Consider the following 19,256-nt stretch of genomic DNA (forward strand, 5'->3'; position numbering starts at 1 on the left):
ACAACCTCTTTCTAAATCTACCTGTCTCTACTCTGCACCCTCTGCAACTAATCCAGAACAGGACTGCAAAACTTGTCCTTGGCCTCAAGCCCTGGGATCGTATCTCTCAAGCTCTGAAATCCCTCCATTGGCTCCCTGTGGATGCAAGGATTAAATTCAAAACCCTCTGCATTGTCCACAAGGCTTTCTGGGGCATGGGCCCAAAATACTTTCAGCTATCCCATACGCAAATACCTCCCTTTCCGAGCCCTTCGCTTCTCTACCTCTAACTCCCTCAGGGTCAGTCGTTTTTCAAAGAAATGAGCTGGGAGTAGATATCTGCCTGCGGCTGTGGCCTCCCTCTGAAACAGCCTCCCAGCCACTCTAAAATGTGAGGAGAACCATCTCTGGTTCCGAAAAAACACCTTAAGACCTTCCTCTTTGCTTCTGCCCCCCGCCCCTTGCTGATCTGTTCTCTTTGGAAAAGTGCACCCGGCTACCCTCTGTCCTACGTGCCCAGGTACCTGCTCACCCTGCCACATTCCCGCTCTGCCTCCGGGCCACCCCTTGCTCTGTATCTGTTCCCATACAGACCCCCCTTCTACCTTAAACCTAGCACTTGTTAGCTGCACTACCATTGTTTGTTTTCTATCTTATTTATTATTTATTTATTATTATTTCTTACTATTTATCTTTCTCCTTTGCTCTGCACTTTACACTCCTCACCCCTTCCATACACTTTCCCCCTCCCTCTCTCCCATGCACTTGTGCATTGTCAATGTCACTGGGCCTATTAAGATCGTTTTATTTTCTCCCCTGCTCCCCTCCCTTGCCTTCTCGCCCTCTGAAACACTTGTGTATGAGCACGATAGAAATAAAATATCAATTCAATTCAATTAGGTCCAAATTGATTGTGAATTGGTTGAGAATGGCACTTCACAGATAAAAGCGGAAGGCACTTCTCTCACAACCCAACAATTATGATCTATACTTTTGTTGCCAATGGACATTTTTAGCAGACACCTGCTAGGCAGGAGATGTTTGGAATTTGGGATTTACAGACCTACTTCCCATTTGTCATTTAATTTAAATGTGGGAATGGTCTGATCTTTTGAGAGTTTCCTGAATACTTCTTTGCTGATGAAGCTCCTTCCATCATTCAGGCATACTCTGGCGATCACCAGCTCCTCCCCCTCATTTAACTGAATGGGGAAAAACAACTGCTTGCCCTTTTTGTGAATGTCCGTCGAGTTTGAGCAAATTCTTCCTGGTCTGGTTTCACAGGACTCAAGCTTTCTTCTGATTTTGGACTGGTGTCAAATGTTAGGTTGGTCCCTTCCAGTTTGGTTTGCCACTTAAAACTGGGTGGAAGGTTGATTTTCAAGAACGGAGAAGGGTTCCCATCACCAGTTTGTTCTCCTACAGAGGTGACTGTGATGTCTGGGACTTGGTTATTTTTTAAATGGAACTCTACATTCTCAGAGTGTTGATCAATTACGTAACAGGTACCATTCAGGCTTACATAATTGGTGCTCATTTTTAATTTGATAGGGCGGTTAGCCTGAGTCCAGAGGACCTTGTTTACACAGTCGACCAGAGGTGATAACCTCCTCAGGAGATCGTTCCCCAGTAAACAAGGTGTGCCCTCTGGAGTCAATTTGTTCACCTGATGTTTCAGCCGGTGCCGTCCAATTTTTATTTCTAGATCTGCAGTCCCTTCGACGGAAATGTCATTCCCATCGAAATTTTTGAGTTATCTGGGAAGTGGTGTGAGTGGAATTTGGTGGCCCTCCCCCTGTCCTGAGTTTAGTTTGTCAAAGGGTATGTAGCATCCTTTCATTGACACCCGTTTTTATGACAGTGTTTTGCAGCAGCATTTTTGCAGAAAAAACCTTTTAGCAATTTTTATGGGGGTGGGCAAGGATATATAAAGGGTTGGGGGGTCAGGAATAATAAAATCAGTAAATGATAGAGGGCTTGGAGGGGAAACACCCGCAGTAATAATTGAAAACATTTTTTGAAAAGTTTTTTCAGCTAATATTCTACGGCAAAATGCCCATCGTAAAAACGAGTGTCGATGAAATGTGGAACCGGTGAAAGGCCCCTTTTGACAGGAGGGTGGCTTGGGATCCAGTATCTACCAGAGCTGATAATTCACACTGACTCTGCACCTTAACCGGTGCATAAAATCAGCCTTCTTGCTCCTCCAAGGTGCAAAGAAAGTGTGAGTTATTTGACAGCCTGGTGGTCATATTCATAATATTGAACTCTGACACTGTCTGATCTTGGACAGTTTTCTGTGTCAGAGTTCGAGAATCTGTAAATAAAACTTTACAACTCGCAATGGGTGTTGTTGGGGAATCCTCCTTTTTCCCGGTTCCTTAGCTGTTCCCGTTATATGGCAACAGTTCTCAGAACCTGTTTGGAGAAAGAACACCTCCTTCTTTTCACTTCTGTGTGGCTCACATGTTTGGGGTTGAATAGTTTCTGGTTCTGGGTCAGTCTCCAAACTGACCCTGTCCCACTCAGGGTCTTTTGGGACCCATTTTTCTTTTGGAGAGATCCCCCATTTTTGAAAGAGAAGGTCTGCTGGCCTGAGTCCTCCAGGGATTCTTCTCTTTCAAAGGGGATAATGTGGAGTTCCTCCACAAAGTGGGTTATTCTTTGGCCTCTCCTACTTACCCTTTGCTCTTTGGGTTCTAAAATTTCGGGGGTAGAAGAGACTCTTTCAGGGTGAGAGGTTTTTAGGGGTTCTGTTTGGGTGAGAAAGGAATCTTCCTCAAGGGCTTGGCATCTCCCCTCTACCCGGGCTCCCTCCTACGGAACATGTGGTTTGGCAAAGGGTTCCTCCCGTCATTTCCCCCCTGGGGCATTAGACCTGGGTGTTGGAGAATTCTGGGAAGCAGGGTTAGGTTGAGAGTTGGACTGAGCCCTTAGCATGCACCCCAGATTATTGGTCAGTTGCTGGACCTGTCGCTCCAGTTGTGCAACCTTGTCTGGGTGTTAGGGAGGTCTCAAGTCATACCTCTGCTGCTCCTGAAAGGGGTAACTGTCCCTTCCCCCACGGTAGATCGGGTCCTGGAAATTCCCCCCATAATGTTCCATGCTGAATCTCCATTCTCCCGGGTTCAGGGATCTATTGTCCTGGAAGCGGGGACAGAGTGGAGGATTGTTTTGGAAGTTCTGGTTTGGGGGATATCTGGGGAAAAATGTTCAGATTGGGAGGTGGAGTGATACTTCTCTCCTGAGGGAAGTTTGGAGGGGAGTTTATCGGGGCCGTACTTACCAGATTAGTTCCCCCCCTTGGGCCAGGGGAGTGTATATGTACCCCAGGATTGGTTTAGTACCCTTGTACCTGGGACTTATATAGGTGGCAGGGTCAGAGGGATCAATGTTCTAGGCCCCCATCTGACTACCATTCAATTGGGCCTGTTTAAGGCGTCCCTTCTGATTTACATTTTGCTTGTTGGCAGGAGGGTTACTTTTAGGCCCCCGTCTCCAGATCCAATGGAGGGGTCGTTTTTACCACTGCCACCTTTGCAGCAGCAGTGGTGTTAGATGGTTTGGGGGGTTTGACAGTATTCTTACTCTCAGCTGACTTTTGGACCTCATAAATCCTGATGACCTGTTCAATCACCCAATCCAGGGTCCTATGCTTGTGAATGTCACGCACCAACGGAGTCATTATGTATTTGGGGAGAGCATGGAAATATGTAGTTATGAACTCCCTACTATTGGTGTTCACCTGCCGGGAAGTCTGAGCAAATGCCTGCTTTAACTCTTGCACAAACTCCCTAGGCGCCTGATTCCCCCACCCCACTGCAAGCTATATGCAGCCTTACGGGTCTCTTGTGGGTTCCTATCGGTGGAAAAATGTTTCAGTATGGCCGCCTTATAAGTGGTTAGCAATAAAGCAGAAAAATGAACCAGTGGAACGGGATGATACTTAAATATTCCAATACATTTCAAATTTTAATCAATAAACTCATAACAAAAAATCATTATATTTCATAAAAAGATATACAAACCATTGATTCATTCCTTCAATCACAGCCTCATACCAAACTCATTCATACATACATATATAAAAAACAGAATATGACATTTAGACCAGTGTGTACTGATGATGTTGCCACACAAAGATTCTATCAATTGTCGTATTTATCAATGACCCAGTTCATAATATCCGGTGTCGTCTGCATCTGGTATTTTATTTGTCCAGATGGCTCACAAAAGCGTCGACACATGTTTCGGTCAAAAAGACCTTCTTCAGGAGGGGGTCTCCGAATAATCACACAGCCCTTCCTCAATGTATATAGGCCAATAGTCAATCCCCAAGCTCTAACTCTAGGGAAGACGGTTGGGAAATTGGAATCAATCCTCCATGAAATCTATGCAAATGTAGAGCTAAGCAACACTTGTCTAAAGTACAAGTATCGGACCGGCTCTGACTGCCACAACCCCCACAGGTGCCAACAACAGTTCTGCGGGACAGTGCTTCTCAATCTTTGCAACCCTCACCGAATAATACCCGAGGCGTGTAGACTCACACAAGACACTCATAAGTAGCAATTTAGCCACCTTGTAAGTGGACCGTTTATGATGATCCTGGTCCTCCAGTCCTTCTAAGAAACGGGACTACTCAGGTGTGAATGCCCATTTAGCAAATGCTATACAATTCTCATAATTCCTGATCTGGAATGATGCCATCATCTGCTCATAACGTTCCAGGTGTTCCTATACTGAATACCTGACATTCTTGTGGTATGGGGTCAGGAAGCTCTTTATGCCTTGATTTGTCTTATTGGGTCTTTCACAAAACCCTTTCTCTGCTTCCCTGTCTTTTTCTTCCTATGCACCTGAGTCCATTCACCTTCTGACTCAGAGCTGCTAGTGGTACTTCCTTCCCTGTCTTCTAGGCGCTCCCTATCTCTATGAGACTGAGAATATCTCCCAGAACCATAGGTTCTGGACTCCTCTAGCCTGGATCAAAGTGAACTCTCAGGGTCACTCTCCCTGGAGTTCCTTTGATGCCGAGGATAGAACCCAGTTTCCTCCCCCCTCCTATCAGGGAGTCTGGGGAATCCCCCTTCTCCTGAATATACAGAGGTCTTTAGAATGCCCTTCCTAGGCTGAGAGTCTGACTTTTCTCCTTCAGCGAAGCAGGCAAGGTGGTCTCTTTGTAGTCGCATCTGCAGCCAATCTAACTCCCTGACTTTCTCCTCATAAGAGTTTTCATGGTCTGAAGTACTTACCAGATTATTCCTTACTTCCCAGGGCACACTGGTCTGGCCACTTTCCCGTCTGTGTGGTAGAGATGAATACTCATCAATATCAGAAATTGACTGGCCTTCTTGATCAGTTGGGCTAGGCCTGGGTAAGACTAACTGCCTCATGTCGCCCTGTTCTGGATAGGTGGCATGCATGAGGTCAGTTCTCATTTGTGCAAGAGATGTTGTAAATGACTGGCATGAGGCCCCGGTTGGGGAGGGCACCTCACCTTGATCAGTGGGCCTTGTCCCATATTCTTATTGGTGTGGGTGCCTCATGTCCTGTACATCATTTTCGATTTCCTTGGTGAGGCTCTCACACCTGTGTCTCTCTTTCTTTATTTTCCGTTGGTAGTCAGAGAGCTGGATTTTTAATTCTGACACTAAGGCCTGATTAATCTCATGCACCCTGCGCTGGGCTACCAACCGATCCTTTGTTTGCTGCACCTCCTGCTGAAGTGATTCATTCTCCCTCTGCGACCGTTGTAAGCTGCGTGCATATTCAAGGCACTTTTCCTTCAGGAGACTAATCTCTTTCTCTTGTTCATCCCTACATTTAGCTGCCTCTAATATTTCAGCTTCTATTTGCCTCACTCGCTCTACAATCTCGTTCCTTTCTCCTTTAATTCTGGTCAGTTCCTGAGAACCTGACTGTCCCTTTTCTACCTCCATTTCCAACCGATTTATCCTCTGTAATCGGATGCTGTTTGTTGTATTCCATGTTCTCTCATGTGTCATGTACGCGTATTATACTGTCATGATGGCGTTCCCTTCACTGCGAGTATGGTGAGAATGTTTGTGCTCAGAATGTAAGATTGGAACAGGGGAATGTTACTGTTGGTTGTGGTCAGTTGGAGAATTGGTGAATGGAGTGTGGATGGTGAGGGAGCGCTGGGTCATCTGAAAATAAAGTCCCTTGAAACTCATGAGATTCTCACCTGTTCATTGACAGAGATACTACAGTTTGGCGACGAGGAGGTGGCGACACAACCGTAACGTAACCCACGCATGGTGTGAGAGCGCCAGCAGCTCTGCAGGGTTAAGATCCCTCTGTGCAGATCCACGACACTGTACTCAGCCCATCATACATTCACGAAGTTAATATGGCGGTGGTATATGAAAGGCAGCAGTGGCGAATCATAAAAGGATGTAAAATTTCATAACGCTAAGTTCAAAGACATTGCCCGCGCGCACGCCGATAAAGGGACATAGCCGCATTCAAAGGAGAGGAGAAATACTAGAGGAAACGACCTAAAAGCATCAAATAACGTGGTGCCATTTTGAATATATTATAATTTTTGGAACCAAGTCAGGCGGTAATCATTACAAGTCAAGCTCTTCCTCCTCACATTACAAAAAAAATATATATTTTTTTTCCTCTCCTGCTTTATTGGAGGCTGAAATGTATTAACAGTATATGGAAAGAGATTGAATTTTATATTACGAAAACAACAGAAAAGAAAAAATATATTAAAGCATGCAAGGAATTACTGTTCACCCACCAGCAAGTTTTCTGCCAAACCCAGGCCAACCAAGTGTAGTATGGCCAGAGTGGAGAGAATACTGGAAGAATTACATGAAAACTGTGGAACAAGATGGTTTGTCGCCACAAAAGAAGAAGTTGCTGTTGTTACACGCTTTAGGCCTGGAAGGACAAAGAAAGTATAGAGAATTACCCAAATTGTCAGGAGACGAAGCAGGTGATGTAAACGAATGTGAGAAAGCATTGAGGCAATTGGACAAACACTATGCTCCGAAAGTGAACATAGCGATCAACAGATTCAACTTCTACACTAGAGAACAGAAGGAAGAAGAGTCAGTGGAAGAATATGTTTCGGCCCTGAGAAAATTGGCTCAGACTTGGCGATTTGGTGAAGGTATCACTTTAGAAGAACTGATCAGACATCAAATAATCATACACACCAAGGATTCTCTAATACAGGACAGGTTATGGATGGTAGGAAATCCCACGTTACCAGAGACTATAGCCATAGCCAAAAGAGTTGAACATACCCAACTATGCTCAAAAGAAATGAAGAACAACTAAAGACAATCAAGGCTCAAGGTGTAGGACAAGGCATAATTAAGACTACTCAAGATTCAGGAGAGCAAGCATCTTTAAGTGTGGCCCGAAGCAAAGATGAAAGAGAAAATATAGATGAGTCGAGTAGGAAGATCTATAAACCTAGAGAACATGACCACAAAGAACCTAAGAGCAACATGAAGAAGCCATGGTTCAGGAACAAGACAAGGACGGCTTCTTTTCAGAGCAAAGACAAAGATAAGTGTTTCAAGTTTGGCAGGATTGGACATTATACGAATTCAAGAAATTTCCCAGCGAGTAACCAGAAATGTGCAAATTGCGGAATGAGAGGACATTTCGCAATGGTGTGTAGAAAAAGAAAAGAGTCTCAGTGGTACAAGATGATGAGGACTCGGATGAAGAAAGGGTGGTGGTTGTCCGCACAACACCTGGAAATGAATTGAAATGTCCACGTTGTGACATAATACTGGAAAACTGTAAGCTCTCAGTAAGGGTGGACAGTTGCTCGCCCTACACCATAATCACGAATGGAACATTGGAGAAGTTGATACAGGAAGGGTTCAAAGCGAAGATGTTTCCACCTGATATCAGAAATCCTGGAGGATTTGAGGGGTCGAAAATTCATATTACAGGATGGTTTAAAAGCATAGTCCAATTCAAAGATCGTCAGGCAGAGATCAAAATGTATGTGGCGAAAAAGGGTATGAATGTACTTGGTTGGGGAGACCAAGCGGCGCTAAGGATAAGACTAGACCCATGCGAAAAGGAACCAGTGTTGTTGGTAAGGAGCAGTGACAATACTAGGGTAAAGAAAGATCATAGAGAAGACTCCAGCAATGCGTTTCAAGAGTGATTAGGTTTGTTAAAGAATTACGCTCACAGAACAGTTATGAATCAAGGGGCAAAACCTATAAAACATAGTAAGGCCAGACCGATACCTTTTGCGTTGGTAGACAAAGTGGAGCAAGAATTGGACAGACTGGAGATGGAGGATGTTATTGAGAAGATTGAGTCGTCTCAATGGGTGAGTCCCATTGTAGTGGCAGTGAAAAAGAATGGTAAATTGAGGATTTGTGTAGACCTCAGAGAAGTGAATAAGAATATAGTGGTGGACATCTATCCATTACTCATCATTTTAGATATGCTAAATTGCATCAAAGTGCAGATACATTCACTACTTTAGACTTATCAATTGCATATCATCAGATCAGACTTACTGAAGATTGTAGAAATTTCAGTGCGTTCATCATGCCGTTTGGATTGTATAGATACAATAGGATGCCTTTTGGCTTGGCCTCCGCGGCTGCCATGTTCCATAGAGCGATGTAACTCACCTTTAGCTGAACTGGCCGAGGCGTTGCTCAACCTCAAAGCCGCATATAAGAGGGAGCTGCTACGGATAATAGTTCAGCCCAAGCTGTGTGTTTTCCCAAAAGGGATACACTCAGAACCAGGCCTCCTCAACTTGAGGACCTCTTTTAGGCAATATACCTCTCTGCTGTGTAAGATGACAGACAGAGTGATTGATTACTCAAAAGAGCAGAGATACCCACACCGCTATGCCAAGGCTGTAGAAACAAAGAACACGTTAGTCAGCTTGAAAGAGATAATATTACCACCACTCTTTCTTTGGTATTATCTACCTGTATAACCCTGGACTGAAAGGGATGATTGGAATGGTTCTCAACAATTTAGCCAACAACTAGGAAAACATTATTGAAAACAATAAAGACCCAGTTATCCCCTATGTGAGTAGGAATTGGATCAACTAGTGAACTCTTACCCTATGGGAGACAGGAATGAATCAAGTTATTAGAAAAAACAACGACAGGAGAAAATAACAAAGAGGGAAGGTTAGTAGAGGGAAATTCCCCGGATGGCAAGCGGAACGTAAACTAGAGCTAGGATGGTGCACTAGCCAGGATAGTGTCCCAAGTGCACAACGATTCCAGAGAAAACAGTCTCTATGTAGATCAAGGGTCCTCTTGGTTCAAATAGGAGAAAGTTCCAAAGAGATAACTAGACCAAAGTAATACTAATCCTTGTCCCTTCAGATAGTAACAGTGAAGTAATGTATGAAGACATAGAGTTGGCAAAAGCGCTGAAGGCTCACCTGAGAAGGAGGCAGGGCTGTATCCAGTTTCAAGGCGAGAAGTAATGGAAATACACTGCCTGTTGATAAACGGCCAGCACGATTGGAAATGATGGGACGTGCTGATGCAAGAACAAAGGGGCTGAAGGTAGTCCACAGGACGCTGCAGAAATAAGCAAGTCTCAAGGGCAAAGTCCTTGAATCACCGGTACGAAGACTGGGACCGGTTCGTGAAATCCAAAGGAGCAGACAAGTAGAAGAGTCAGGTGGAAATCCGTGGTCTGGTACACAAATAGGAGGTTTGAAAATGGAATTGGTAAGGAAACGCTAATTAGAAGCAGCGTCTTCCTATGCGAGTAGCCTTTAAAAATGTCTTGCCGGAGGGCGGACCCTTGACGTGCCGTGATCAGCTGGCCTGACACGTGACTTGGTGCGGAGCTGAGAGACGCGAGTCTCGCGACTCCAAGGCAACCGCCAGCGTTGGAGGAAAGGAGACGTGCACCGCCTGAATGAATCTAAACGGGCATTGTGGGACCGATATGTTACAGCATCTGCCCTCAAAGGCCAGGGTAACCCCCTGGCAGCATGAAAAGACCGCAGAAGGACAGGTGAATGAATATGGGCCAAAGGCTCCCTGGTCCGGTCCTCAGGCCCGTAGCCTTTCCAATCCACCAAATAGAACAGCTTACCCCTGGTCCATCGGACGTCTAGGATTGCAGAGACCTCAAATTCTTCCTCCCCGTCAACTATGACAGGGGCCGGGCGACGCAACAACCTGGTGCCAGCACGGAATGGCTTTATCAGTGAAACATGAAAAACTGAATGTGTTCGCCAGGAGGGCAGCAATGACAGGCAGACCGCCGCTGGATTGACAATATACTTAATAAGGTAAGGACCCACAATCTTAGGCAGTAACAACTTCTTCCCTGGAATTTTCAGATTCCTGGTAGAAAACCAAACTTTCATGCCAGGCAGGTAAGTAGGGGCCGGGGACCGAAGCACATCAGCGTATTTCTTAGCCCTGGCCTGGGCGTGCAGAAGGTGCAGACGCGCTTCACGATGCACTGGGTCCATATCCCGTACACAAGCAAAAGCCACCGGATTGCTTGTAGGCAAGGACGGGTCAAGAGGCAAGGAGAGAGGGTGAAAACCATGCAAAGCAAAAAATGGAGAAGAACCAGCAGCTGAATGCAAGGAATTGTTATAAGCAAATTCAGCTTGAGTCAAAGTGAAGAGCCAGGTGCACTGGAATTGCAGACCTAAGCATCTCAAATACTGTTCCATGGTCGAATTAAGGCATTCCGTCTGACCAACAGTCTGTGGGTGGAAGGCAGAACAAAACCGGTCTTCAATTTTAAGAGATGAGGTAAGGGCCTTGCAGAATTTTGAAGTGAACTGAGACCCTCTGTCAGTCACAATGATAGATGGCAGACTGAAACGTCTGAAAACATGCGCGGCAAAGAGTGTGGCCAAACTCCAACATCTTCTGATGGCCAGGGTGTGCCTCAACAACAGAATCGTGTGCCCATTGCTAAGCATACAACCGAGCCTGACCAGGAGGCACAAAGACACGACCCTGAATAAATGGTAAACCATCTTGGATGACGAGGTTGAATGTATCGACCTCTGCTGGGTTAGAAATTACCCAATTCTCAATGATGGAACGCAAATATGGTTGAATAGAACATCCGCAAACCACGTTTTCAGATAGGAGAGGAACAGGAGCTTTCACCGGATGTTGCACCATTGCAGTTTGCCTTGACAATGCATCTGCGGGGACATGCAGACGTGCTGGTCGGTAAGTGATGATAAAATGGAATTGAGAGAAAAACAAATGCCAACGGGCTTGACAAGCAGTGAGACATTTCATGGATTTGAAAGCGAGGAGACTTCTGTGGTCAGAATAGACGGTGACTACGTGTCCGGCCCCCAGGAGATGATGTCTCCATTCCATGAAAGCGTCTTTGATAGCCAAAAGCTCCCTTTTTCCGTGATGGAATAGTTTCTCTCAAAGCTGGAAAATTTACAGGAGTAAAAAGCAACAGGATGCATTTCTCCTGATTGTGGACAAGACTGGGACAGTACTGCTCCGAGTGCATAACCCGAGGCATGGGCTTCCACAAAGAATGGCAGATCTGGATTGGGATGCTGCCAAACCGGAGCCGAGGTAAAAGCCTCCTTTAACTGATCAAAAGCTGTTTGTGCAGCAGGAGTCCACAGAAATGCGGCTTTAGAACTAGTAAGAGCTGTGAGTGAGGCAGATATTGCTGGAAAAGAGTGGATAAAACGACAGTAAAAGTTAGCGAACCCTAAAAAGGATTGTAACGCTTTCACCGTCTTAGGAATCGGCTATTCTAATACTGCTTTTACCTTGGAGGAACTCATCCTGATACCCTGGTCGGTAATATCAAAGCCTAGAAGTTCTACTTCCGTGGTATGGAACACACACTTTTCGGCCTTTACATACAGATGGTTAGCTCTCAACCTTTGTAAGACGTTAGAAACGTGTTGTACATGTTCATGTATGGACTCTGAATAAATGAGTGAATCTGAAATTTCCAGGGAAGAAGTTGTTACTGCCTAAGTTTGTGGGTCCTTACCTTATTAAGTATATTGTCAATCCAGCGGCGGTCCGCCTGTCATTGCTGCCCTCCTGGCGAATACATCCAGTTTTTCATGTTTCACTGATAAAGCCGTGCCGTGGTGGCACCCGGTTGTTGCGTCGCCCGGCCCCTGTCATAGTTGACGGGGAGGAAGAATTTGAGGTCTCGGCTATCCTAGACGTCCGATGGTCCAGGGGTAAGCTGTTCTATTTGGTGGATTGGAAAGGCTACGGGCCTGAGAACCAGACCAGGGAGCCTTTGGCCCATATTCATTCACCTGTCCTTCTGCAGTCTTTTCATGCTGCCCGGGGGTTAACCTGGCCATTGAGGGCGGATGCTGTAACAACAGATAAAGTCATACTCGGCATTCCTTGGCTTCGATTACATAATCCTGTAATAGACTGGGCCTTGGGTTTAATTCAGTTTCCATCTTCTTTTTGCAACAGTACGTGTTGTGCCACTCTTGGGATTGTGTCAGGGGTTCCTTGCCAAGCTCTATCCACCGCACATGCGTGCATAGGAGCAGTCACGCTCACATCAGTTTCGGTCATTCCCAATGAATACGCCAAGTACCATGAAGTATTTGATAAGGGGAAGGCAGAGTCGTTGCCACCCCACCGGATTTATGACTGCCCCATTGATCTTGTTCCTGGAGCTAAAATCCTGTCTGGTCATGTGTATTCTTTATCCCTAAAGGAAGACCAGGTATTGAAGGACAATCAACTGAAAAAGGCGCTTGCCATGGGATTTATTCGCCCGTCCAAGTCACCTGCAGCTTCTCCGCTATTCTTTGTGCCCAAAAAAGAGGGAGACATACGCCCTTGCATTGATTATCGGGCGTTGAACGAAGTGACGGTCAAGAACCAGTACCCCTTACCCCTCATTTCAGTCTTAGTTGACCAATTGGGTAACTCTAAAGTATTCACCAAACTTGACCTGCATGGTGCCTACATTCGTGTCCGTATTCGAAGTGGTGACGAATGGAAAAAGGCATTCAAAACACGTTTTGGTCTTTATGAATACCTGGTGATGCCGTTCGGCCTCTGCAACGCCTCGGCTACTTTCAGGCATTTATGAATGACATATTTCATGATATACAAGACCAATACATTGCAATTTATCAGAGGCTTGAGAGGTATACCTGGTATCAAAAACCCTGCTCATGGCAGTTAATAGTGCGTAACAATTGTATAGTACATGGCTGTTGGCTTCCAACATTGGATTAGCCCAAGCAGCAGCAGTCCCTCCCAAGTGAGACAAAATAAATGCAGCCTTGGTGGTAGAGGTAGGGACTGCTGCTAGTAAGCCGACACAAGAAATGCAGTTTGCACTGGTTGACAAATGTCCTGTAATGTTTTGGGTCGCCCATAAATCGTTCTGGTGGAGCCAAAAGGAAATGTGCTGAAAACACTATCGGAGTAGCCTCCTGCCTGGTTGGAGGGAACCCGGAGCCAGATGCGGTAGCTCCTGATGCTTCAGCTCCCTGTTGCCCGGAGATTACCAGGGAATGGATAGCATCAATACGCTGCTGAAAATTGTCCTTCATGGAAGACATTTCGGCCCTCAGATCTGCAACTACCTGAAGTATCTGTGCCATTGTCTACGAAGGATCCATGGCTTCTAATTCTGTAACTCACTGATAGCTGAACTGGCTGGAGCGTTGCTCGACCTCCAACCCGCAGACAAGAGGGAGCTGCTCCGGATAATAGTTCAGCCCAAGCTGTGTGTTGTCCCAAAAGGGATACACTCAGAACCAGGCCTCCTCAACTTGAGGACCTCTTTTAGGCAATATACCTCCCTGCCGTGTAAGATGACAGACAGAGTGATTGATTACTCAAAAGAGCGGAGATACCCACACCGCTATGCCAAGGCTGTAAGGGAAACAAAGAACACGTTAGTCAGCTTGAAAAGAGATACTATTAGCACGACTCTTTCCTTGGTATTATCTGCCTGTATAACCCTGGACTGGAAGGGATGATTGGAATAGTTCTCAACAATTTAGCAAACAACTAGGAAAAAATTTGAGAAAACAATAAAGACCCAGTTATCCGCTATATGATAATATAGAGTAGGAATTGGATCAACTAGTGAACTCTTACCCTATGGGAGACAGGAATGAATCAAGTTATTAGAAAAAACAACGACAGAAGAAAATAACAAAGAGGGAAGGTTAGTACAGGGAAATTCCCCGGACGGCAAGCGGAACGCAAACTAGAGCCGGGATGGTGCACTAGGCAGGAGAGCGTCCAAAGTGCACAACGATTCCAGAGAAAACAGTTCCACACAGGAGGAGTCTCTATGTAGATCAAGGGTACTCTTGGTTCAAATAGGAGAAAGTTCCAAAGGGGTAACTAGAACAAAGTAATACTAATCCTTGTCCCTTCAGATAGTAACAGTGAAGTAATGTATGAAGACATAGAGTTGGCAAAAGCACTGAAGGCTCACCTGAGAAGGAGGCAGGGCTGTTTCCAGTTTCAAGGTGAGAAGTAATGGAAATATACTGCCTGTTGGAAACGGCCAGCATGATTGGAAATGATGGGATGTGCTGATGCAAGAACAAACAAAGGGGCTGCAGCAGATGAAGGTAGTCCACAGGACGCTGCAGAAATAAGAAAGTCTCAAGGGCAAAGGCCTTGAATCACCGGTACAAAGACCGGGACTGGTTTGTGAAATCCGAAGGAGCAAACAAGTAGAAGAGTCAGGTGTAAATACATGGTCTGGTACACAAATAGGAGGTTTGAAAATGGAATTGGTAAGGAAACGCTAATTAGAAGCAGCGTCTTCCTATGTGAGTAGCGTTTATGAATGTCTTGCCGGTGGGCGGATTCTTGATGTGCCGTGATCAGCTGGCCTGACATGTGACTTGGTGCGGAGCCGAGAGACGCGAGTCCCGCATCTCCAAGGCAACTTCCAGTGTTGGAGGAAAGGAGACGTGCACCGCCTGAATGAATATAAACGGGCATTGCGGGACCGATATGTTACAAACGATGGCACAGGTTCTCAAAGGAGTAAAGGGGACATTGGTCTACCAAGATGACATTATAGTGTTTGGTAAAGGTGAAAGTGAACATGATGAGAGGTTACAAAATGTCTTTTCCAGATTGAGTGAGAAGAGATTGAAAATAGTGCAGAGGAAGTGCAAGATTAAGAAGGGGGAAATGGAATATTTAGGGCATATAGTTAGTGGAAAAAGGTACAAACCAAAAGTGGAGGCTATGAAAGCTATCAGAGAAGCACCTATCCACAAGAGTAAAGAAGATCTTAGATCATTTGTAGGTATGTGTGAGTATTAGAATAAGCTTGTGCGAAATTTTGCCAGCCTTACAGAACCAATGAGAAGGTTACTTAAGAAAGATGTCAAGTTTGTGTGGAATAGCGAGTGCGAAGAATCAGCTGAATGCATTAAAAGGTGTATATGTGAGTCTGTTGAGTTGGGAGGATTCATGTTTGGTAGACGGACCAGAGTGGCTGTAGATGCTAGTGGTGTTGGTTTAGGTGCGGTTCTGTCACAAACATCTGAAAGTGAAAATGAGAATGCCATATGTTACGCGTCAAGAGTAATAACAGGGATTGAAAGCAGGTACTCAGTGATTGAGAGAGAAATGTTGGCATGTGTATGGGCAGTAAACTATTTCAGGAAGTATCTGTGGGGGAACAAGTTTGTATTTTGTACTGATCATAAACCATTGGTAGAAGTGTTGTTGGTGCGAGGGATGATTAGGGCATCTCCCAGGATAGCCAGGTTGAGTTTAAAACTACAGGACTATCATTTTGGTGTAATATATGTTCCAGGGAAAAAAAATCAAGTCGCTGATTTTCTTTCGAGGTTGCCATTGGCAATGGAAGAAGTACATCAAAGTGAAGATGTGGAAGGTTCATGAGGTTCAGGAGGATAAAGTGTTAGGTAAGGTCATGGAGTATACCAGAAAGGGTTGCCTGAGAAAAGACTGTTGGACGAAGGTTGCCTTCAATTTTGGGAGGTTAGGGATGAATGTTCTTTAGAAGACGGTTTACTACTGAGAGGAGATAAGTTGATACTGCCCCGAAGTTTACATGACGGATTTGTAGAGAAAGCTCATCAAGGGCATCCGGGTTCCTCAGGCACGAAACGTAATGTTAGTTCCAAGTATTGGTGGCCCGGAATTGATATTATGGTAGAAAGATATTTGAGATATTGTTGGCCCTGCCAGAATTGTGATAAGAGCTGCAAAGTGTTGAAGACAGCACCCATTAAAATACATACGCCCGAAAAGCCGTGGGAACAGATTGGCATCGATATTGGAGGTCCCTATGAAAATTTAGCGGAACAAAGGACATTTCTGATTGTGATGGTAGATTATTGCTCTCGGTGGATGGAACTTAAGTTAATAGACTCTTCTGAAGTCATTAAGTTCATGCAACAAGTGTTCAGTAGAGAGGGATACCCTAAGGTGATTATCAGTTATAATGATGCACAGTTCAGGAGCAGAGATATGGGTGATTTTGCCAGATGTGTAGGTATCGAGTGGACATTTTTGGCAAATTATCATCCTCAAACCAATGGATTAGTAGAAAGATGTAACAGGGTAATAGTGGAAACTGTGGAACAGGCTTTGAATAATAATATGTCAGTTGAGAGGGCTTTGCAGGAAAAATTATGGAGTAGTAGAACATTGGTTAGAAGCGACACCAGAAAATCACAGTTTGAATTAATAAGGGGTAGAGAGCCTAATAAAGTGTTGAATCCGTTGTGGGTAAACCATAGGTGTTATAGGCTGAATGTTGACAAGGATGTGAGTCATGAGACGACTATTTTGATGAAGGTTAAGCCTAGTGACTTTCTCAGGATAAAAAAGAGGAGGATGGTGAAAAAATGGGAATCTAAATATTCCAAGCCCATGAGGGTCAAGGAAGTGTTTATGAATTCAGTCAGAGTTCAGGATGGTTCCATATGGAATTTAGATTGTGTGAGCAAGTGGAGATGGCAAGGTGAGTCTGTGATATGTGAGGAAAGAACGAGAAATGCGGGTGAGTTATTTGAAGAAGATGGTGAAAGGGAAATTATGCTCAGGAGAGGAGAGCAAGGTGGTATGGCCACAGGAGTGAGTGTGGATGATGCTGACAGGAGGATGAGCAGGTAAAAGGTAGGATTAGGAAGCCTCCAACATGATCTAGGGACTATGGGCCTCATCACGAGTTTGTCAGTAACCCTTAAATCCGGTGGTCGCGCTATTACCGCCGGATTTAAGGGTCTGCCAAATCAGGGCTTCGGCGGATTTCTCCCCAGCTCTTAGCTGGGGGGAAATCTACCGAAAATTCACACTATTACCGCCAGCGGGTAAGAGCGCGAAACTTCACCATTGAGCCCAATGGGGAATGGTGCATTCCCAAATGGGCTCAGTGGGGAATGGGGAATTCCATTACCACCAAACCCTTGATCCTGCGCTAATAGCGCCGGGGGTTTGGCGGTAGGGCTAATACCGCCAACGGTAATACCGCCAGTGTTACCGCCCAACTCGTGATGAGGCCCTATGTGATGAATTAGTGATGTACACCTTAAAGTTAATCAGATTTAGCAGCATATTAGATACGCCATTTTGAACGTTTTTCTAATATTCATACTTTGCATTTAAATGTCAACTCTGTTGTCACACTGATTTTTGTTTAGTTGCTGTTTGTATGTAGTTGTTTGGTTTATATTGTTCTTTGTTCAAAAGGGGGGGATATGTTGTATTCCATGTTTTCTCACGTGTCATGTGCACGTTTTATACTGTCATGCTGGCGCTCCCTTTACTGTGAGTATGGTGAGAATGTTTGTGTTCAGAATGTATGATTGGAATGGCAGAACTTTACTGTTGGTTGCGGTCAGTTGAAGAGTTGGTGTGTGGAGTGTGGATGGTGAGGGAGTGCTGGGTTGTCTGAAAATAAAGACCCTTGAAACTCATGAGATTCTCACCTGTTTATTGACCGAGATACTACACTGTTATCCTGATTCCAGAGGTCTGTTGCTTCAGAGTACTTACCTGATGATGTATTTGATCAAATTCATTTTGGGAATCTACCCCTTTGATAATTAACGGACTGTTTTCATTTTCCATCTGCTTTATTTGCAATTGAAAGGCCATAATGTCATCCAAAATGACTCTATTATGAGCAGCGTGGTCATTTAGCTTGTGTTGCAGTGTGCTCAGATTTCTACACACTCTTTATGCGCATTTCTCAGTGCACAGATCGGTGTTTCACGCTCGGCACTCTCTTGTTGCACCGTTTTCAGCTCATCTTTGAGTTGTTGAACACAATCCTGGGCCTGTTAGCTGAGCCATTTGGATCTGTTCATAACAAGCAGTTGTGGTCATATACAATGCCTCAAGTCCTTTGTGCAATATTGCAACTTCAAGCCAAATATCATTGCTTACTGAGGTAACCTCTCGAACAATTCTGGTTTGCCAGCTTCCTGCCTTGTCCTCAACCCATTCTCCTTTGAGAAATAATTTAGTTAGGAGATGCTCCCTGACTTCCCCAATTTGGACAGCAGTCATTTTCAGGTTTGACTTTTTGCACTTTAATAAAACTTTCAAATCACCCTGTCCCTGCTTGATTTCCTGATTAGGGGTAGTTTTACCAGCTGAAATATTCGAGGGAGAAAGAAGATTATTTTTTCGAAATAATCTTTGGTCTTTTCTCCCCTGAACAATACTGACTTGCCCAAACCCCCATCCAAACCCCCACCCCCACCCCTATCAACCCCCCACCCCCTACCCCCCCACTTACCGTTATATTCCGTCTCGCTCTGTCCCTGCGACGCCGGTTCCCCTTCACTTCCGTGATCGGGAACCAGTGCTGCAGGATACTTTCCTTTTTTTATTTTTTGGGTCAGCTGCAAGGGTGTCCACCACAACCCCGCTCCCCCCTCACAGTATAGTGAGCAGGGGATTGCGGGAGACATACCTGCAGCCCTTTTTTTGTTTTATTTTATGTTTTTTTTGGGACTGCGGGACAGCTGTGGGGAACACCCCGACAACCTCTGCTCACAGTATAGTGAGCAGGGGTCACTGGGGACAAACCCGCAGCCCTAGACCGAATCCAAATGACCTACCCAAACAAAAGTCAAACTTTTAGAAGGTCCAACATTTGGTGGTTCATTCATTCAGACTTTTGGTTGGGGAGGTCATTTGGATCCGGTCTTTTTGCCCGATAGCGACTTCCTCACTCAAATAAATTCTTACACACTCTTAATTGTTTACCTATACACCTCCATGGAACTCAGGAGTCAAGTTCTAGCAGCGCTT

The sequence above is a fragment of the Ambystoma mexicanum genome, chromosome 12, assembly GCF_040938575.1.
Source record: "Ambystoma mexicanum isolate Mex_15411 chromosome 12, UKY_AmexF1_1, whole genome shotgun sequence".
Lineage (NCBI taxonomy): Eukaryota > Metazoa > Chordata > Amphibia > Caudata > Ambystomatidae > Ambystoma > Ambystoma mexicanum.